This window comes from Haemaphysalis longicornis, unplaced genomic scaffold (genome assembly GCF_048455015.1).
Source record: "Haemaphysalis longicornis isolate Haplotype H1 unplaced genomic scaffold, Haemaphysalis longicornis Haplotype H1 scaffold_9, whole genome shotgun sequence".
In the NCBI taxonomy this organism is placed as follows: domain Eukaryota; kingdom Metazoa; phylum Arthropoda; class Arachnida; order Ixodida; family Ixodidae; genus Haemaphysalis; species Haemaphysalis longicornis.
Window position 1 is genome coordinate 149579374 of NW_027526460.1, and position 22377 is coordinate 149601750.

The following is a 22377-nucleotide window of genomic DNA, read 5'->3' on the forward strand; positions in this document are numbered from 1 at the left end:
TACTCTTTGTCAGCCGTGCTAACCCCGGGGGCCCTCACAGATTAAATGCCGCATCTTTTAGTGGGGCAAGCCTTTATCAGCTTCCTGGAAGTTTTGACTTGACGTCTTGATGTAACTAAAGCAGTACATTTACGTTCAAATACACACGCCTCGAGCAATGCTGTAGTAGGTTTGAGACTTCATTTTCCCAGGCATCTGTGGTGCTCTTGTGGACCTATGTTGAAGTTTCGCCGATTTGGCCGGCGCATATCCGGCCGCACAACAGAAGCAACCGGTACACAACTTACGTTTTATAAATAACAATAAAGACGCATTCAAGGTAGCATTCTTTTAATATTGTTTTAACATTACATTGTTTTCTTCTAGCCTCAAAAAAAGCGTTTAAACTAACATGCCAATTAAGCTCTGTCCCCACAAACGTTGGAAAGTTTTGTATGTTTTGAGTTGCTTTGTGCGTACTTTTGTTTCTGTGTGTTTTTATCATCCTGCTTTGAAAATTTGTTTGTTTGCATATGAGCATTCATGTAATCCATGTAACACACTCTGCGAAAATCCCTAGTAGGGATTGCAGTATTCATAAATCAATAAAATCAATGAACAGTCGCAAGTTTGGGCCCTTTCTTTTTCGACGGGGTTTCTGAACGGCGTAACCGCCAAGAGGAATACGCGCCGACTAGCCGAATTGACCGTTCTGGAGAAGATAAAAATACTGCACATTCTTTTTAGGTTTGGAAGTGCAAACACTCCCTATCTTCCAGTTTCTCTTAGTTGATCAGTCAGAATTAGGTTCTCCTTCGTAAGCTCATTTGTGAGGACGTGGTGGTGGAGCAAGCCAACTTTTTTTGAACCACTGACGTATTTCTAGGAAAGGCCGTTCTGCCTAGGCCGTAAGGGCGGATTTCACCGTGACGTTTTTTTTTTTTTTTTTTTTTTTTTTGAGGACACAAATCCCAGACATGTGATACTCACTTGATATTTCTTTACAGTGTAGACAAACTCGTCGAAGGACAAACCGGGGTGAACAATGACACACGCGGATCCGGCACATGTCGCCACAGGTGCGAACATAAATCCGGATGCGTATGTAATTGGTACCATGCCAGCAGCATGTCTTCGGGCTCGTTGTTTAGGAGAGATCTAAAAAGGAATACCAAAACACAAGTCAAGAGCCTCATATTTTAAACATTGAAACGTTATACAAACACAATGTATTCATTCACACGGATGGGTCTACCTAAAATAGAGATATTTTAGTCTCAGCTTTTGCCTTACGCCGCGGGAGAAATTTCACATAAACAACAAGCGCAGAAAGATTATGCAAATTATCTTTCTATACTTTTGTGGTGCAATTTTCTCTAAACATTGCAAAGTGGCTTTCTGCTACAACCGTAGCATAACACTTGCCTCGATTTTGTAGCTACAAAGGTTTTCCGATGAGCAGTGTTTTAGTCTCAGAGACGTCAATGAATGAGTTTTATAGCTGCGTATAAGCATATATTTTCACGGGACGTGGCGGAAAGTCCCCATGGCGCCATGGGCCACCAACAGCAACGATGACGACGCAGGAAAAGAAGCAGTGCACGGGGCGCAGCAAGTGGCAGCTCCGTTACGGCCGCCTGTAAATATATCGTCTTCTCTTGTCAATACATCGCTCTACCATCAACTGTGGTTCCTGACGACTGCTCTACAACCACGTTACATTTGGTGGAGTGTGCGGGTTCGTCCCCATCTTGGCTCCCCGCTTCTCATCGCATCGACGTGTACGCAAACGTAAAGGTTAGCGGTGCCGCGCGGGCAGCCTCAGCGCAGCCGAGACCAGAACACGACGATGTCTCCCTCCCCATGATGCCAGCTGGAAAGAGCCGAATGAAGACCACAGTAAGCGTGCCGTGCCTAGGCCAGCCGAAGATTTGTTTTCCCGCCCTTTCGACCAACGCGGTGCAGGACCTTCGACGCTTCGTCGCAACTGAAGACATCATTGTTACAGGTTCAGGCATCATCAGCATCCTCAGCTTCATCCGTGGCGCCAAGCCATTCGTCACGCTATATTTTGATCCGCATGCAATCCTCAGCTTTTACAGGCATCAATCGGAGAGAGGGGGATTTCACGTGTTGTGGTGGACAATCCGCATGGCGCAATGGTGACGATTATGACCAGGGACAAGAATCAATGCGCGGGGACAGCAAGCACAGGCTCACAAGAATTTATGGCTTCGTACCCGAGGAGCAGGCAGTACCCGAGGAGCGGGCAATGCCCAAGGAGCAGGCACTGTACGATAAGCGAAGCACCGTGCAAGAAATGGATTTAAAAATGTCTCAGTCTACGTACAATTTAAAAACCTGTAATAAACCACAGTATATATTACACGGGAACACGAACAGTGCTGCAGCTTCGCTGTTACAACTGTGCACAAAATGCATGGGCAATTTTAAAGGGAAATTTCAATTGCCTGACTCGTGTCGCCGTAAGTGGCGGCTTTCACCAAAGCCCACCGTTCGATCACGCTCCACCTCTCTCCTCTCCCGCTGCCGACGGCCGCTTCCAGAAGTGGCGAGGGAGGTCAAGCCATGTTCTCAACCAATCACAGGCGCTCCCTCTATCTGGCGAAGGCAAGGCGAGGTCGGTTGCTCTTGCAAGATGCGCGTAGATCGAGCCATATTTCCAACCGCTTACATGACGTCCCTCTCTCCGGAGAAGGCAGAAAGAGATCAGCTAGCTTCGCGCACGTTTCCCTTCACCCAGTATAAGGCCGGTTGCGTCATGGGCAGGCCGCGCTTCGCCCGCTCCGCCGCAAAGCCGCAAGTCTTGCAAGAAAAACGGGGGCAGGCTCGTCAACGCGCGCGTTCCCATCGAGTAAATACTTAGTTTTATCAGTTATAAAAACCCGCAAGCGACAAAGGCGGCCTGCAGAAGGGGTTCTACGAGTAGAAGTAGAAACCAAACGACAACAGCGGCCCCATCCTGGGGTAAATCTAGGATTGCGGATGTACAGAGACAATACCAGGCCGATGCAGCAATTCAACAGGCTGATGTGGGGTCCGAACGACAACATCTCTTTACTGGTCACACCCCTACGAGCTTCGCGTGCAACCGGGGAATTAAAAAAACCTTTGAAAAACCCCTTTTTATTAAAAAACCCCACGAGCTAGTAACGCATTTACTACATTTGTTAGGTACTAGTTTTGGCAACATTTGTGCGATAAAATTCGGTGCATAGTTTAACGATAATAGTGAGTACAACTAAAAAAATGTATTATCAGACTTTGTACCGTATATTCGCCAAATCTTACTGTTCAGACACATTTTATAAACTTGAAGTATTGAACCAGGAAAAAGGTATTTTAGATGCCCAACGAAAATGTGTTAGGGAAAAAATAGCAACTTCCTCATCATTGTGATGCATTGATGTAAGGTTTTGCTGGAATAAATGCGCGGTATAATAAAGTGTTGAACAAGTGTGCGAAGCTCGGCGAGTCGGTAAGGATTCATGATTAGAAATAGCGCAAGAGAGAGGACGAGGAAATGATGGTGACACCTCTGTTCAATAATCTTATTGTAACCTTTGTTTGTCTTTCTTGCTCTGCTTGTGCTCTTGCTTTTCGTATATATTTCGTTGTTTCTTTCAATAAAATTCACTCGTCAGTCAGCGCTCGTCCTTGACAGTTTCGTCGTCCTGTCTCTTGCGCTAATTCTAATCATAGAAAAGTGTGGCGTGGCGACACCATCGACATCGTCATCACCAGCAACACAATCATCATCAGCTGCGCCTGGCCAGCGTCAGCAGTTCCACGTGCCACACATGAGAGGTCGAACACGACTCTGCAGCTGGGTGGTAGCTCGTCTTCGCCGCTGCCACTTCCGGCCGGGCCTACGCTCTCGAAATAAATGTAGGAAGCCGCATTAGCCACACCGGCCGAGCCTGCTTCCTACAAACGGAACATGTTTTTAGGTGGCAGTCAAAATTTAAATAAAAAACAGGTTCACTCGCCAAAGCGAGATTGAGAAACAAAGCCTGAAAATACATGATTTCACTCCTGCTGTCCAATGACTTTATTAGGAACGGTTCTTGGTAACTCTTCATGTACTGAGGAAGATGCACCATCCAGTCATTGAAAAGATGACAAAAATATTTCGAAATAGTCGTACCCCGCATGTAGTTGTTCAATTGTATTGAATAACTTCGTGTGCAAACACCTGTATCTGGGCCATTCGTTGTTTCAATCACTGTGTAAACTTTTGAAAAGCTCACTACCCAGAAAGGGGAATAGGCATTCCGAATGATCACAACAAATGAAAAAACCATTTGATTTTTACAACAGTAGTTGCTTACGGGTATTGGCGTCGCAACGGCTTTTATGGGGAATTTTGTCGTCTTCTTCCGATTTGCACAATACACACCGAACAACGCTTGCGGTCTTGATTATGTTATGTTTACAATAATAAGCGAGCAAAGCCATATTGCCCTAGATAAGTCCTTTGAATGCACCTTGTAATCTGGTATCATATTACAAATTACCAAAATAAGCCTGCAAACCAACTCCAGATCAGCAGAACATCGTACACTCTCACTGAGCACAAAAGCGAGAGAGGCAAACCTGATGTCACCGACGTATTCGATCCTTTTCGAATAAGTCAATTTTCAAAGTAAATTTGGATTATTCGATTCTTTTCGGATTGTTACTGAATCTTAATTGTTGTAACTCATTTACACAAACTTCGTTAAATAGCGAGTCATTGGCTATTGGGTGGCCTTGCACAAATACTGTAAGGCTGGATTGGCGCTCTCTCGCTTTACTCGCGAAGTTCTGAAACTTTGGTGTCTCCAAGTCTACCACCAGAGGTAACTGGCCACAATTACCGTATTTCTTCACAGGAACTACTAAAACCTGCCCTGAAACATTCTTTCTCGTGGCTATTAGTAGTACAAATCAACTTATACAACAACTTGCAAAAGGTGTGCTCTCTTCACACAGTAAATGTATGACATTTATTTGTTATGAATACTTTCAAGCACTCACGCTTTCGTGTAAAGGTTTGCAACGACGCTCTGGTGCGATATCTCTACTCCCTTTGCATCCCCCGTAGTGCCAGAAGAGTAGAACAGGGCGGCGGTGGAGCCCTTGGGATCCTCAATAAGAACTTCTTTGAAATCATCCTCCTTTAGTTCCAGAAAGCCAGAAGCCGAGACAAAGCCGGTCATGTCGGTGGCCATTATAAATAATTTCTGCAATACACCATTTCCATGGGTCAAACATTTGTCCGTGTCATGCAATATTATTTTTCTGAAGAACACCCGATAGTAACAAGCAGTGCGATTGTCATTTCTGTTATAACATTAGGAGCGAAGCGTACACAAAATACCAAAACTCTAACAGGAATCAATGCTAACAAGCAACAGCGCCTGCTTGGACGCAGTGCCGCGTCGCTTTGCACTTTCTCTGGCACCTATTGGTCTCTACAGCAGCAAACCTAGCGTTTTTTGTGTGAAACATTGATAGGTATACCACAGCCACAAAGAACTGGTTTCAGAGCACGTCTGGTGTGATTTTTTAAGAGGTATTGTGCGCGGGAAGCCCCTGAAGTCGTTTCTAGCCATGGAATGGTATTGCGGAGAAGGCTAGGTGAAATAACCCAAACTGTCTTTTTTTTTTTAACTTCGGCAAATATATAGAGAAAATCTTCCTTTAATGCAAGCGTGGCGAACTTTACTTGAACAGAGCCCTCTATGTTCTGTAAAAGCGTTGACGCCCGCAATGCTAATACGGAGGAGGGGGTGACCAGAATATTATACTTGAGTCTGCTGGATCAAGTTGCCTTGGTGCAAATAAATTATCTTTCAAAATATAAAAGGAATAAGGTTGTATTTTTTCTAGAGCCATGCTACGTTCGGTAAACACCATCGGTGTTATTCAATTGTCTCTAAAACTCACAAACCATAGAGAAGAGGTAAAGCCGTGAACTGTCATGTTCCCCAGAATGACTCTTCAGTGTATCACGTACTGGGAGATGTTGAAATCACAATGCGGCTGCATCTATGTTACGCAAGTCAATATCGCTTGAATCGCCTGTGTTAGAAACACCATCCAGGGTTACGAAAACATTCAAAATTTCAAGCGAAGTTTGTAGCGGAAGACGCAGCCATGAACTCAGTAGCGCTAAACCTTTAATTACGCATAAAAGAAACGGCAACTCAGGGTCGTTCGTCGCTGTCATGTTCCGCCTCATGGTAGACCAGTGAAACTGGAAACAAGCGCGGAAAAAAATTATAACCACAATGTTAGTTATTAGATATTCAAAGAAACATGATTGTAGTAGTTCTTTTTGTGTAACCGGTGTGAGTGAGTGAGTGAGTGAATGTGTGAGTGAGGGATTGAGTGAGTCTGTGAGTGAGTCGGTAAGTGAGTCGGAGAGTGAGCGAGTGAGGAAGTGAGTGAGTTAGTGAGTGCGTCAGTGAGTCAGCGAGTGAGTGAGTGCGTCAGTGAGTGACGGATATCAAGGAATAATTGCTTCGTGCAAGGACAATAGTGCACTAGGCCTGACTGGTCAGCTTAAGTCCAGATGCCACATCTAAAAGGCTTCTCGTTATCGGTTTTGTTCTGGCGTTATGTATCGTCTTTGTATCCAGGCAATGTGGCCTAACTATTACGTGGCTCCCTGAACGTAAACTGAAGCACTGCCTGAACGTAAACTTTAACCAATACAGCAACCATGGCTTATATAATGCAGCTTCAAAACACCATTGATGTTCGGTGTCTTAAGAATTTTTCGCCTGCTAGAGATCTCCAGTGGGTATAACAGAAAGGGTGGGGCTAGAACAACTTTCAACGACGCCGGTTGTCGATTCTGGAGCCATAAATTTTGCCCAAGTTCACAGTAAAGTAACAGCTGGAGGAAATGGATACGCATGAAATTAACTGCAACAGTTATACAAATCTAACCACAAGTTATTTGATCGGAGAATAAATTGTTGAACGAAAAGGGGTTTTGAGCAGTTTATTTCAATGTTCAAAGTCTGTAGGCAACAATGACTCGTTAAACGTGTTAGTTGTTTTTGCAAGCGCTGTAAGCTTGACAAGTTCAAGAGGCGACGCGATGAACCGACGGTAGGAAGAGGAACTGCATTCAGTTGTAGAGCGAAGTTATTATTTATTTTGTGAAAAATGCAGACTCGGGACTCTTTTCGCCAGACTTCGAGGGTACCACGAAAAGTACGCAGTTTGTTTATTTTATTACCATTGCGTCAGCGTTGATTGATGCATACTACGGAAACATGTTGCAGAAATGCAAATTGAAAAAGCCGATAAGGCCCCCAGTGATTCCCGCCAAGCAGCACGAGCGACCACTTCGTAGATGCTCGCGCTCTGTCACAACGACCATAAGCGTAGGACGCGACGCTCTACTTCTGGATACCGCTGCCCCCCAACAGAGATTTTCTGGCTCCGTCGATCAAATAAAGGAGAAGCACACGGAGATACGACCTCTGGTGCCAAGGTAAAAATATCACAAGAACTTAGAGTACAAAAACAACATCGGACAAACTCGTGCCGCCACACACCTCGCCGGCCAATCGTCCTCGTCAACCTTCATCAGTCTGTTGAACGCGGTTGTGAGCAAGACTGCTAAACCGCGAATTGCTAGCGCATCCCCTAAACAGTCTGCCATTCCTAGGTCACTCTCCCAAGATGAAGAAAACATCATTCTCAGGAGACCGTCGTGATTACAAGGGTTTTTTGGGAGAAGTTTGATGCAAGCGTTCACACGAACCCAGTTTTCCCAAAAAAGCGACAAGTTCATATAACTTTGCTCTAACCTAATCCGTTCAGCAAAACCCAAAGTGGAAGGAATCAGGCTAGCTGAGGAGTAGCTATGGCGCTGTTTGGGCCGCAAATACATAGTGATGAAAGGTGATGCCCACTCCCTGTCCCCTTGACCCCTTCGAAGACGTCTGCGGACGTCTAGAGGCTGCTGCCATTGTACTTGATTGCATTTCGCACCAAAGCGCTGCATTGCCCCGGTGGTACACAAAAACGGCACGCTATTGTTGTCCGCATCCTTCTTAAGGATTTGTCCCCAATCCTGTCCCCAATACAATACCAAGCGCTGTTCTTAACCTGAATATTTTAAAAGAATCGTCAAGAGACGACACTCGGACGAAGCGAAGATTGTCCAAGAAATCTAGTAGTTCCCCCTGTTTCAGGTAGAAATTCGCGAGAAATTACGCGTAGACAGCTCCGGGTCTCAGCTTCGACCTCCAGCGAACCAGGTTAGCCCACCGTAAGCGCCAGCGTTACTTGCCGCGCATTCTCCTCCACGTGAGGACTATAGTTCCTTTTTGACGAACGAGGCCGTGGCATCGCGCAATGCACCGCGTTTCTATTACCGCGCTGTGCACCACGTCCCTATTACGGGAAGGCAGGAACTAAAAGTTGATGTCACCGCATTAGTTTAAATGGTTGGAATTATCATACCTGAAAATTTTTCTTGTTATGGACAGCAAGTGCTTTGTTGGCATTCTTTGCAGTGGTCAGGATGTGCGTTGCACAACTGTCCTCGACTTGAAACAGAAGTTCACCTGCCAAAATAGGAAAGTTTACGTCAGAGAACGAAAACAGTTATGTTGAAGCAACTGAGACAGTGCAATCGCTTTTGCGTGAGAGACGAGACCTCCGTTCAGGTACCTTCGGTTATTTACAGGTTCTTGCCAGAGGCGTCGAATCAAGGATACCCGGTAGGCGCGATTAGAGCCAGTAACCGGGTCCTGGCGGGGCTCTTAGGCACCGGCCTATTTTGGGGTGGGGGAAATAACGAAGCATCACCATGCCCTATACGGCGGTGAGACAATGCCAACTGCGGCAGATCAGGGATATCAAGATGGGAAAATGGTGCTTGTGGTTGGTGCGTTGTAGCGTAGCGGCTGTGTCTTCATACCTCTGGAGTGCCAATATGACCCCATGAGCTAGTGCAGATTTCTTCACCTACACTAGCGCGTGTCCCTCCGCTCGTGACGAGTCACGTGCTGAAAGACATCATGGCTTCGTGTTGCTCGACCACAACCTCAACACGCTCTTTCGTTCACGGGACCAGTTTGCGCTTAAATCACTACAGTGCACGATTGTATGCCTTGCCCTTTTGTCTGCTTCGCGTTGCCATCGCTTGTCCTACGCACGGCGCTCTTTTTTACAGGGTATTTAATGCGCTCCCCGCTAATGGGTACCGTAGGAGCAATGTCCTCATATCTCAGCCGCGACAATAACCATAGAAAATAGAAGGAGGGTTGCCTGATTACTAAGAAAAAGGCTGAGAAATTAATGTGTCAGCCTGCTAAAAGGTGGAAAGAACATGTGACGAATAAGTTGGTTGGTGGTCAAAACGAGTTTTGCCACATTTGTATTAGTTACAAATTTCTTGGGGGTGGATTCAATGAATGGAGCCCCAGTCAGACACCAAACCCGTCTTGAATGTCGAAACCTTTGAAAACCGCAACAATGAAAACGGGACACGAACGACAGAACAACGGGACGAGCGCATCTTCAACTGAAGTTTAATCAGGAAGCTCGAAGTGCATATAGCCAAGGAAAAAGGAGCCACTGCACTGGAAACATGTTGCTGAAGACTGGGGAGTAGGGCTAGTTGGTGAATTTGAATGTGGAAACCTTCAAAACGCGAAACACTGAAAATGGGACACAAACTAAAGAATCACAGGACGAGCGTTACTCCCAAGTCAGGTTTAATGAGGAAACACGAAGAACATGTAGCTAGCAGCGCTCGTCCTGTGGTCCTTTCGTTTGTGTCCCGTTTTCAGTGTTGCGCTTTTTGGACGTTTTGGCACGCAAATTCACCAACTACCGCAACACGCCGTTCTGCTGAGTCCTGTCTTGCTGGCTATATTTTACCGGTGCTTCCTCCCCCTACAAGCATTTCGCTACATTTTACGATAGTGTTACCGAATATTGATCAATGCCGTTTTTAGCTTTATTCAACCCACGTAGATGAAAATAACTCACAATCCTTTTGCTCAAGCACACTATGGAGAACGAACAAATGACGTGCGCAACTTGCCTAACCTTGTTATGCATATGTAAAAACGACACAAAAAAAACAAAAAAAACAAACTTTTCATCTGTGTATATTCATGTAGATCGTACCCTGTTCCGAAGCATTTGCTATCATTAACCCTGGTAAGCCGCGATGTTAAGCGTGAAGTTCATGCAAACGTGTTGTTATGCAAATGAGGGGTTGCACCAAAATGTCACTAAAAACGCATCATAAAGATTAGCCGATCACACAAAGAAGGCGAGCCATGTGCGTTGTTCCATCATAAAACAAGTGCATTCAAGGTCGGCTTAGGCAGTGACATTAAAACGTGGAACTTCCTACAGTCCTACTGCTACTCGATTGGTGGAGATTAACATATATTTTTTTATACGATGGATAATTTCACGAGAACTATTAATATCATGAAAGGCCTTAGGGTATATTTTGAAGACATTGTTGGGGACTTTTGACGGATGCTTAATCTACGGCCGCAGTTCATTTTATTGGTTAAATGCTGGGAATTTACATCCTATATCACCGCGCAGCGGCTATTTATTGAGACGCTTTCCCCGGACATTCGACATGCGTCCTGATGCGCCTTTTATGCTGATTTTCTCACAGAACAAGACCCCTCAACGACGAGGAAAAAACAGAGAATAAAATTCGTCTAACAAATTTAATCAATTGGCCCGCCCAATCACTGTTCCTCTAATATTATCATTTGGGGCTACAGTACTGGCTTTTTGCCGCGGGGATCTTTGCCGCGCTGTGCATTCACTCATCTTTGAATCACGCCGTCTACTGTGCTAGCCGCTAATTCAAGATGGCGGGCTGCTCTTAAAAAAATGTCTGCGCCTGTATCCCCTGCCTTCCCGCTCACTGCCTCTCCTTCTCTTCCGAATCTTCTTTCTTTAATTTTCTTAGGTACTTCCCACGATTTTCCTTCGGCCTATCCTTTCCTTATTCATTTGTGTTGATTCTGTAGTTGGGGAGCTCCATCTGCTACCGCACCTCATTTTCTGGCAGTTTACTTATTATCTTTTTATTCCCGTTTATACTCACCTTTTTCCTGTATTTATTCACTTTACTTCTTTTAATCCAAATTCCAGTTTTTCCTCTTCTCTCAGTTAGCGCCCATTTCCTGGCCAATCTCCCTGAGTGAAGGCGAGCCATTTTTTTTGGAACCAACCAACCAATTCGACCCAGGGCGACGCTTCTGTAATCTGACAGTGTCCGCTATGTAACATTGGAATATATGAGCACTCTGGGATGTTTTGCCGGTGCTTGAATGGGTGTAAGGCACTATGAGCTTTACGTGACGGCGTTCAGACTATTTATACCACCAATATCAAAAGCAAAAGAGAGAGAAAAAACGGCAGTCGTTGAGCCGACCCTCCGTAGGGTGGGTTCGCCTCAGTAGAGGCACCCTTCGGCGTTGGCTCGGGTGACTAGAAAGATCCGGTCAGGGTGATGGGAACTTGTGAGCAGGCCCTCCCACTTCTCGGGGAAAGGGTGTGGATTGGAGGTGAGCCATGGGGTGTTTTGACGGGTCCACACCATGTGGTAGGTAGTCTTAAGAGAGGGGCAGAAGTGACAGGTGAGGGTAATGGGTACCAGAAATATAGGGGAGGATGGGTGCGTTGTTATTTATTTATTTATTTATTTTCAATTCTGCCAGTCTCGGGTGAGACCATAACAGGTGGGCATTCATACAATTTCAGCAGGAACAACAGCGATGGGCCTGACATTGGCCAACAAACAAAAACAACAATAAACTGTACAATAAAAGTGTACCACAAACTTTCACTTTACGTGCAGAACCGCTGAGTTGTGCAGTATCGTCAACGTTGAGGTTTCCCTCAGGGAGCCCTTGCGGGGTGTTACATAAGGGGAAGGTCAAAACAATGGTATAGACACCACAACAATGGTGTAGACACAAGAATACAGACAACAATACGGACGTACAGACATGTAAACAATGTAAAGACATAGACATACAAAGTCTTTGCGTAGCGTAGACCACCCAAGGGGTTGATTTGTAAACGCCACATGATGGAAAAGTGGAAGGAGGAAGAGGCTTGTCCTTGGGATCTGACATTGACAGAAATGCCGGGTGTGGGAGGGCGGGGGTAGCGGCGTGAGCCGTCTCATTTCCGTCGAGGAACGAGTGGCCTGGCCTACACATGATGTAGAGGCCACGGATCGGGTTGATTAGCGTCATTATGCGTAAAGGGGGAGGTTAGATGCGGCCACGTAACAGATTACGGCTTTCGTGCTTGAAATATCTAATAATTGTATTCGGCTTCTGCGGTGGGACGAGGGCTACAGAATATTCTTAGGCAGTGGTGGTTAATGTGCAAAGAGGCGTGAGGGAGTTGAGAAATGTGCCTTCCGCGTTGGCAACTGCTGGAGCATGAACCTGCTTTGACGGGTATGGCGCGGCAACGATATAGCGAGTATCGCGTGAAAGTGGAACTTGGATAGAATAGGTTTAACGCGAAATGATTTTCTACTTTGGTTGCATTGCGTGTACATATTGTGTAGCGTCTGCACAGCCGTGGATGGCTGCGGACGATTTATTAAAACTCAAGAAGTAGGAACATAACTCTGGCGTCGGATAGAGCAGTGAGCAGCGATAGACGCGTATGACGCGCTTGTGTCACACAACCCAGTGGCTTTCTCGCGCGCACATCATCATTGTCGTCGTCTGACGACATATCAATTCTTCCCCCCTAAGAGGGAACAACTTAAAACAAAGCCTCGATAGCGGTCTGGACGCCGCTTATCCTCGGGGGGTCGCAGTTGCCGGGTAGTCGCTGCTTGAGACGTCGAGGTGGATGGTTGCGGGAAACATCTGGAGTATACAGCGAGTCCGGTAGCAGTGGAACAGCAGCATTCGAGGGCGTCTCTTGCGTTGTGTCAGCGAAAACGTTTTCTGTGCTACAGTCCGTTGGCATTCTCCTCTGGCTCGCTTTCCTGATGTGGGGTTGAGATGACGGCGAAGTTTTCCTACTTTCCTACGAAAACTACGAGCAAGGCCGACACGGGCTCTTTGCCCGTGTCGGCCTTGCGCTAATAAAATCAAACCATCATTACTTTCCTAGGGCGCTTTTTACCAGCCGGGATCGTCGTCCGACGCGGCGCCGAAGTTCGCCTTCAATTCAATCGGGCTTTCTCAAGAACTGTCGGATGAGATCCTTTTTCCTGCGAAACGACGTGGTTGTTTAGGTGTCGGCTGGTGATCAGAGGTGTGGGTTTCTCTCTGTCGCTTGAACAGATCGAGGGGACATAAGAGTCCGCGGCCAAGGATCACTCTCTAATGTTTCATTCCTGTAGCTGTGTGCACGGTCGTTTGCTGCCGATACAGGAACCCTGCAAGTCGGCACTGTATGGAGCAGTGTTTATCCACTACGAGCGCTCTCTTCAGTTCGGGCAAGTATCCTTCTGCTTGCCCGTTTGTTACAGGGTGATACGCTGGTGACGGCATGGCTGGCATGCCATTCGATGCATAGAACTGCTTTATATCGCTTGAAAGAAAGTATTTTCTGTTGTCCGAGACGACGTTTCGTGGAATGTCGAATGCAGCGAAGAAGCTCCGGAGTACGTTAAAGACAACTGCGGATGTTGCCTTGGTAATGTGACGGACTTCCACCCAGTTGGTGTACGTGACCACAAGGACCAAGTATGTGCGCCCGAATAGTGGTCCTGCGAAGTCAACATGCAGTGTGCGCCATGGTGTCTGGGTACCGTCCCACGTGGGAATCGGAGCTGTTGGTGGGCTCTTCTGTATTGACTAGCTTTGAGAGTACCGTCACACCGGTTCTTCAATCATCTTGTCGACTCCAGGTATCTCTATTCCCAAATGAGAAAACCAGTTTCGTCCGAAAAGGTTACATCCCGATTTCTTGATTACCGCAAGTGGTAATGTCTATGTCTTGTCTTTGTGCGTTACTTCCACCTTTGCTCAGCCGAGCACTTGAAGAGGCGAGTCTGACCATGTGCCTAGGAAAATGTTGTCCGTCTCTCGTCCACGTGGCTCTGAACGTTGCCTTACTGATAACAATTCAGGCTGCACCAGAGTCGACTTCGAAATTCAATGATTTGCCATGTACCCGTAGCTGCATCATGACCTGCTGGGCGCTCGGCGTGCCCATTTTGTTGTTGAGCTCATAAAGACCCATGTTCCGCGAACCTTGAGGAGTCATGTCCTCAGCTGAGGTTGCTGTCGAAATTCCTTCACATGGATATTCGATACTCGTATTCCTCGTAATTTTTGCCTCTTTCGTCTTTTCGATACAGGCTTTTTCGATGTGCCCCCGTATCTTCAAGAAGTTGCAGGAAGGTGTCTGGACTTTCAAATATTCGAAATATGTTATGCGTCACAACGCCGACATCCTTGGTTTTTCTTTTCGACTTAGCTACTGCAGCGACCTGTCCTTCCTGTAGAGCAGGTGCTTGATTGTACTGGCTTTGTAAATATCTTTCAATTCTGCCTTTACGTTTTTTGTGGTCTCCAATGGCGTTTTCAGCTCGAAGTGCAAAGTCAAAAGCTTTCTTGAACGTCATGTCCTTGTCTGCAAATATCCGTTGTTGGACCTGCGTGTTCCGACGACCACAGACACAACGATTACGCAGCATCATGACTAGTGGTAGCATTGACGGATTCACTTCCGTATCTGTGCTGGTGCCAAAATTACAATCCGCTGCTAGTTTCTTGAACTCCGCCACGTAATCACTGACCGTTTCCTTGTGCGTTTGGTACCGCAAGATTTGAGAAGGTTGCGAATCAAAGTTAGCCTTGAGCTCCTCAACGATGTCATCGTAGTCCACTTCGCTGGGGTGCTTGGGTTGAACGACGGTGCAGACGATGTCGTGTGTGTTCCCCGCACAGTGTTAGCAGGTGAGTGCGTTTCTTCGAAGTGTCCTTGATGTCTTTAGCTGCGAAGAGAAATTGAAGTCTTCTATACGAGGATATACAGGAGCCGGAGCTGGCACTGAATTCGGGTAGCCGACCAAAGTTACACGTCACCATGTCGTTCCGTTTCTCGGCGTCTGTGAACTGCCGGTGAAGTATCGGTGAGTACGCAGTCTTCCTCGTCGCGATTTGGTGCGTCTGCACAGCCGCGGATGGCTGCCGACGATTTATTAAAACTCAAGAGGTAAAAACACAGCTCGGGCGTCGGATAGAGCAGTGGCCAGTGTTACATGCGTGAAGCGCGCTCGTGCCACACAACCCTGTGCCTTTCTCACGCACGCATCATCGTTGCCGTCTCCTGGCGGCATATAATATTGTTAGGGATTTTAGATACAGTAACGTGAGAGCGCATTCAAGACGGAATGCATTAGAGGGATAGGGAAGCAAGTGGGCTCGGGTAACTGACGGTCTGGAGGACGTGCCGGCCATTGGTGGTGAGGAGGAGTCAGAGGAGTTGGCTGTTGCGTTGAGCTTACCAGAGATAGTGTAAGGAGTAATGGATTTAGTCTAAGTAAGCGACAGAAAAGACTTTTAACGGTGACGCGAAGCCCTATGTTGTACGGTTTTCAAAAATACCATGTTTATGACTCTCGTTTTTTTAGCTTTCAGGGCGATGTATATGTGATGAGACTGATTTAAAGTGCTTAAGGAAACGTTGGCGTTGAACTGTGATACGTTTGATGGGATGTGTGAATTGGGTGACAGTGGATTTTAGCTGGGGAAGGACTGCGCTGCCAGAGCCATCTTGATGTATTGAATCCGAGTGTATGAAGGGTGTGCACTTTAGGGATGGCTGTGAAATCGATTATTGGTACAATGTCGGGTGTAGAAACCTGAGGTCACCCACGAATGCGCAAGCGGAAGACCAGGAGTGCTGACTGACTGGGGGCCTACGTTAGGCCTCGAGGCCATGGATATGCAAGGATGTCTCTCGGTGGCTTGTTAAAGGGCATTTTGTTGTGTGCCAGGAGATTTGGCAGTGTAAGGAAAATTTATAATTTTACTGATGGCCCATGGGACCATTGTTCGCGGAAGTGTTTGTGTTCACACGCGTTCAGAAGTGCGAGGCAACAAAGCCACATCAAGCGAGTGATGATTCAAAGACACCTGGCGCGCTAGACACGTTGTGACTTTTATAGCTTCTAGATGCGTTTCCAGAATATCTGTGCCTGCTCCAGAATGCATAATTTTTATTTTTGAATTTCAGTCCTTATTTTTGTTTTCACACACACACACACACACACACACACACACACTCACACACACATATATATTTATATATATATATATATATATATATATATATATATATATATATATATATATATATATATATATATATATATATATATATATATATATATATATATATATATATATATATATATATATATATATATATATATATATATATATATATATATATATATATATAAATCTAGAGAAAGATAAACTCACAAAGCGCGCAGCAATAGTATAAGTAAAGAGTCGGATACACAGCAAGAACAATAACAAACAATGTTTACTTACGTAGCGGCAACGGGACTTGCCTTCATCAGAGTAAAGTTATATAATTTTGATGTCGCAAACATTTTGAACACATTTCTTATATAGGTTTGCATAAAACTGTGAGAAAGAGCGGAAAATGTTTCGGAAATGGGGAGTGTGCATACAGTCAGGCTACGCCTATGTTACAACATCAACAAACAAACAAGAAAAATAAAAAGGGGGGGGGGGGGGAGCGAGAGAGAGAAAAAGGGGTCGTGTTAACAATGCAGCGTTCAAGGTTGCACCATGACGGTTCAACGTAAGCCGCGCGGGCTGCAAGTTCAGACAATGGGGGAAACTGGACAACCGCGGTTTGAAAAGAAAGGGAAGAGTATACAGTAAGGTATTCAGTGACTGCGGAGACTAGTTCGGGGAAGCGAAGATGGGTGTGCCCCCCGCGGGTCAAGAGAATAGATAGGGGGCACAAAAGAGCATTTCACAGAAGCTAGCAATTGAACAGGAAATAAGTAGGGTCACAAAAGGTTAAACATGAATAGATCACAAAGAGTTAAACATTCTTAAGTGGTGGTGGGAACGAGGCCTCCCTCCCCAGGACAAATGGCATTGTTGAGCCGCATTAGGCTAACAAAGCTGCTGTATTAGGAGAGTTTCTGCGAATTCTGATGGCAAACTCGAGGGTAGGAATAATGAACATAGTTATAAAAATTATGAAGCCGCTAATTTTAATCGAGGGATAAGCACGTTAGTTTTCCGTAACTTTCATTAATTCCAAGCGTGGCTGACCCAAACTTATAAATGAGATAAGATTCCCGAACCTCGCGGTCGTGGCGCGTTTTGAAGGCGGATTCTAAAATCGTTGCTTTAAGATGTTCAAATGCATGCCCGGGACTGTTCACATGTCTTGACAGGGGCAAATAAGGGCAGCTTTTTGCATGAGAGCGGTGATTATTGAACCGTATTCGGAAGGGCGTTTCAGTTTGGCCGATATATTGTTGCCTACGAACAGTGCACTCTAGAAGATATACGACATTAGCGGAGTCACAGTTAAAGTTACCTTTTATATTTACGTAGTAGTCTGAAGCCGTGCTGGTGGCGCGCTGTGTAGTGGTCATGTGTGGGCATACTTTACATCGGGGTTTATTGCAGGGCATGCAGCCAGTAGTTGCCGGTCGGTTGATACGAGAGTTAGTAAGAAAGTCACCTAAATTCTTATTACGCCGGTAGACAACGCGTGGTGGTTCGGGGAATATGCTTTTTAAGCGGTCACTTTGCATTAGGATATTGTGATGTTTTTTTAGCACGGTTGACACTCTTGGAGCGGAGGATGAGTGGGTTAAAACTAAGTTAGTTTGCGGGTTCCCGTTCGGGGCTTTTTTCTTACAGATTTCGTTACGGTCTAATTGGTTGGCTGGCACAATAGCGTCGTCGATAACTTTTTCCGGGTATTTTTTATTCAGGAGGGCGGTCTTGAGTTCTCGACAGTTTGAGTCAAAGTCGGCTTGGTTTGAGCAAATTCTCCTAAATCGGTGGGCTTGGCTGTAAGGTATTGCTGTCTTGCAGTGTCTGACATGGCTGCTTCGGAAGTGCAAATACTGCCGCGTGTCTGTCGGTTTTCTATACAGTTTAGTTTGAAGCCGACCTTCGAAGGTAGTAACGGTGACGTCCAGAAAGTTTACACTGTGTTCCGAATAGGAATGAGCAAGGGAAATACTAGGATGGGCTAGGTTAAATGCCTCAATGATGGTGAGGAGCTCCGCCTCACCGTGTTGCCAGATCATGAATATGTCATCAATATACCTTTTATAGTACATTGGCTTTAAATTTTGGGTGTCAAGAAAGTTTGATTCGAGGTGAGCCATAAAGATATTAGCGTAGTTAGGTCCGATTCGAGTTCCCATTGACGTTCCGCTGACTTGCACGTAATGAACTCCGTCGAACTCAAAATTGTTAAGTTCAAGAATAAGCCTAAGGAATGTTTGGAGAGCAGAAGAATCTATAGGTTTGTCGCACGATGACTGCTCATACGCAAGGGATACAGCGGCGATGCCATCTTCATGGGGGATGTTAGTATACAGTAACGCAACATCAAGGGTGACTAGAAGGCAGTTATCAGGAATTTCAATTTTTGAGATGTCTGAGAGAAAGTCATTGGTATCCTTAATGAAGGAGGGAAGCTGGGCGGAATGTCGCAAATGAGATTATCCACATAGCGCGAGAGGTTTTCGGTAACAGTGCCAATGCCAGAAACAATGGGGCGCCCTGGGTTGTTCACCTTGTGAATCTTTGGGAGAAGATAGAATTTACCGGCTACTGGGCTTAAGGGGATCAGGGAACTAGCCGTGGTTTCATTTATTGTTTTATTTTTAACAAGCTTAGCAAGTTTATCTTTGACAATTTGCTTATAATCTTGAGTGGGATCATTGGGTAGTGCTTTATAGAACGTCGATACTGATAGTTGCTTATTGGCCTCGTTAATATAGTCGGTTTTGTCAAGGATTACGATTGCGCCTCCTTTGTAGGCAGGTTTAATAATTATGTCGGGACAGCTTGCGAGTTCCTCTAGGGCTTTCTTTTCGTTGGTAGTCATGTTGTGGTGGAAAGAAATTTGTGTTTGGTAAGCTTTTCGCACATCGCGTTGGACAGCTTTGATGTACATGTCGAGGCAACTATCACGCTGTGTGGGAGGGGTCCAGTGCTTATAGCTAGGTAGGGTTCTGCGGGATTCTTCCGTCGCGGGGTGATCGTAGAAGTATTCTCGTAGTCTCATGTTTCTGGCGAAGTTATCTAAGTCCTTAAAAAGTTGAAATTCATCAAAACCACCAGTAGCCGGGCAAACGTTTAGGCCCTTTGACAAGACGTTCATCTGAGCTGGGGAGAGGGTTATACTTGAAAGGTTCATTACATTCCCGGTAAGGTTTTCTTTTGTGACGGCAGGCGAGGGAAAAATATTAGTACAGGGATTTAACTGAACTGTTTGGGGTGCAGTAGTCGAAGCATTTATTACAGTCGTAGTGACATTATGGGCCGTATTGTCAGAGTTGGGGCAGTTACTAGTGCCGGAGCTTGTTAGGTTCTTACGCATGTGGCCAGTGTTAGAAATCTTATCTCGGTTAAACTTTCGGTCTTTTGTTCGGGATATGGCGGAGGCCGTCTTAGATTCGTAGTTGCTTAAAAGGTTCAACTCTCTTTTGCTTAGTTCCTGACTAAGTAGTTCCTCTTTCTTTCGGAGAGAATAGGCCGTAGTTTCGTAGTGATTGAGGATTATTTCAGTTAATTGTAAGGATGCTTTATCGAGTACCTGTTTCCACTTATTCATGTTGGACGGGGAGAGTTTGGTAGTAGCAGGTTTTATTCTAATCCTAAGACCCCTGGGAGCGACCGCGGCAGTCAAGTACTGTGCAAGAGCGGAAACGTGCAATTCGGAACGTATGCGCTTTTTGGTGATTTTTCTTAGCTCTAAAAACTGTCTTGAAACGGGGAAGGAGGCCGCGTTACCTGTTTTTTTGTGTTGTAGTCAGTTGCTGCTATGCCGATTCTTTCGAAGGTTGTAAGGGCATGTGGCACGGAGGGCTGGATTTTGGACCCGGGAAGGTCCGGCGGTCGCTGAAGATGCGGAGTTGGGCGTGGCATGCTGTTGGTGCGGCGCCGGTCAGGGAGCTTCTTAGTGTAGCCGCGAGCGTTCCCTCGGGGCGTTGTGGCCGCTGCAGGTTTGCCAGTAGTGGTTGGCATGTCGCTGGCGCGACGCTCGTCCGTAGACTTCGGGGTTGGGGCGCTGGCGCTCGCCCGGGGCGCCGTGGTTGTGGTGGATCTGGGGGGCGGTGGCGGTGGGCTGCTGGCACGACACTGCTCCGGGGTCCTTACACTGGATAGAATTGGAGGCAGTGGTGGAAAGTCGCTGTCATTTGGCAATATAGCCGGGGCTGCAACTGGGTCGGCTGTGCATGCGAAGTCACGCCAGCCCAGAGGATTGCAGCGCTGTTGCATGAAGCAGAGTGCTGAAACTTAAACGCCCTTCCGAATACAGTTCAATAATCACCGCTCTCATGCAAAAAGCTGCCCTTATTTGCCCCTGTCAAGACATGTGAACAGTCCCGGGCATGCATTTGAACATCTTAAAGCAACGATTTTAGAATCCGCCTTCAAAACGCGCCACGACCGCGAGGTTCGGGAATCTTATCTCATTTATAAGTTTGGGTCAGCCACGCTTGGAATTAATGAAAGTTACGGAAAACTAACGTGCTTATCCCTCGATTAAAATTAGCGGCTTCATAATTTTTATAACTATGTTCATTATTCCTACCCTCGAGTTTGCCATCAGAATTCGCAGAAACTCTCCTAATACAGCAGCTTTGTTAGCCTAATGCGGGTCAACAATGCCATTTGTCCTGGGGAGGGAGGCCTCGTTCCCACCACCACTTAAGAATGTTTAACTCTTTGTGATCTATTCATGTTTAACCTTTTGTGACCCTACCTATTTCCTGTTCAATTGCTAGCTTCTGTGAAATGGTCTTTTGTGCCCCTTATCTATTCTCTTGACCCGCGGGGGGCACACCCATCTTCGCTTCCCTGAACTAGTCTCCGCAGTCACTGAATACCTTACTGTATACTCTTCCCTTTCTTTTCAAACCGCGGTTGTTCAGTTTCCCCCATTGTCTGAACTTACAGCCCGCGCGGCATACGTTGACCCGTCATGGTGCAACCTTGAACGCTGCATTGTTAACACGACCCCTTTTTCTCTCTCTCGCTCCCCCCCCCCCCTTTTTTATTTTTCTTGTTTGTTTGTTGATGTTGTAACATAGGCGTAGCCTGACTGTATGCACACTCCCCATTTCCGAAACATTTTCCGCTCTTTCTCACAGTTTTATGCAAACTTATATAAGAAATGTGTTCAAAATGTTTTCGACATCAAAATCATGTAACTTTACTCTGATGAAGGCAAGTCCCGTTGCCGCTACGTAAGTAAACATTGTTTGTTATTGTTCTTGCTGTGTATCCGACTCTTTACTTATACTATATATATATATATATATACACACACACATATATTTCTGATTCTTAGCCCGATGACCATGCGTTTCAGTTTTCTAGTTGTGGTTATCTTGCCTTTTTAAATTGAATAAAACAGTCAATTTTATGTAATAACCGGTTCTGACTTGTTTTGTACTGTTTTCTGTTGCGAATGCTTTGCATGAAATGGTGCTGATCTTGAATATTGTAACAGGTTTGTTATACAGGTCAAAGGTAGCAGACTTATAAAAAAAACACAGTGGAACACCGATGTTACCTCCCCCGGAATTACGACGACTCGCTTCTTACGACGGATCACCGTGGTCCCGGCAAACTCCCCTAAAAACAATGCATTGAAAACCATGATGATATGACGCTGGGGGGCACGCGGTCCACTCCATACGACAGACCCTGGCGCGGACAAACCTGCGTTTTTCCCACACCGCTTCGCCGCCTCGGCCTGGCCTTCTTTATTCCTAACCCCTGTTTGATGCTGCTTGATGTGCAAACAAAGGTTCTTGCGAAGGTGAGACCACTTGCTGAACGGACGCAAGCAAGCAGGCGGGAACTCGTGAGCTGGAGTTAAGCTTAGACGGCCCCACGCGGCAGCAGTACGCCAACGCGCCAACCGTGAGAAGTCGAAGTGGCAGGCGGACCGTGAAATTGAAGCTCACCGATATCTCTGCTCTCTGCTTATCAGCGCTTTTCAAAGCCGCGTTGTCACTGCGCTTTTTTTTATCGCTAGACAGCCTCAATTCACGCGCGTCCGCCGCAAGGGTGGGGACACGCACCCGTTCGCACCGCCATTTTGGACCACTCCATGGCAGCCGCTGCAATTCAGTGTAGTAAG

General features: G+C 46.1%; 1 pseudogene across 1 annotated transcript in view; it reads right to left on the minus strand.

The window, feature by feature from the left end:
- Positions 1-22377, minus strand: part of LOC144152026 (uncharacterized) — a 41080-nt pseudogene that overhangs the window by 12856 nt on the left and 5847 nt on the right. Inside the window, exons 3-5 of the transcript XR_013319032.1 lie at positions 8470-8573; positions 5020-5225; positions 970-1137 (exon numbers count right to left, since the gene is read on the minus strand). The product of XR_013319032.1 is annotated as an uncharacterized LOC144152026 (transcript). The remainder of the gene's footprint in view (positions 1-969; positions 1138-5019; positions 5226-8469; positions 8574-22377) is intronic.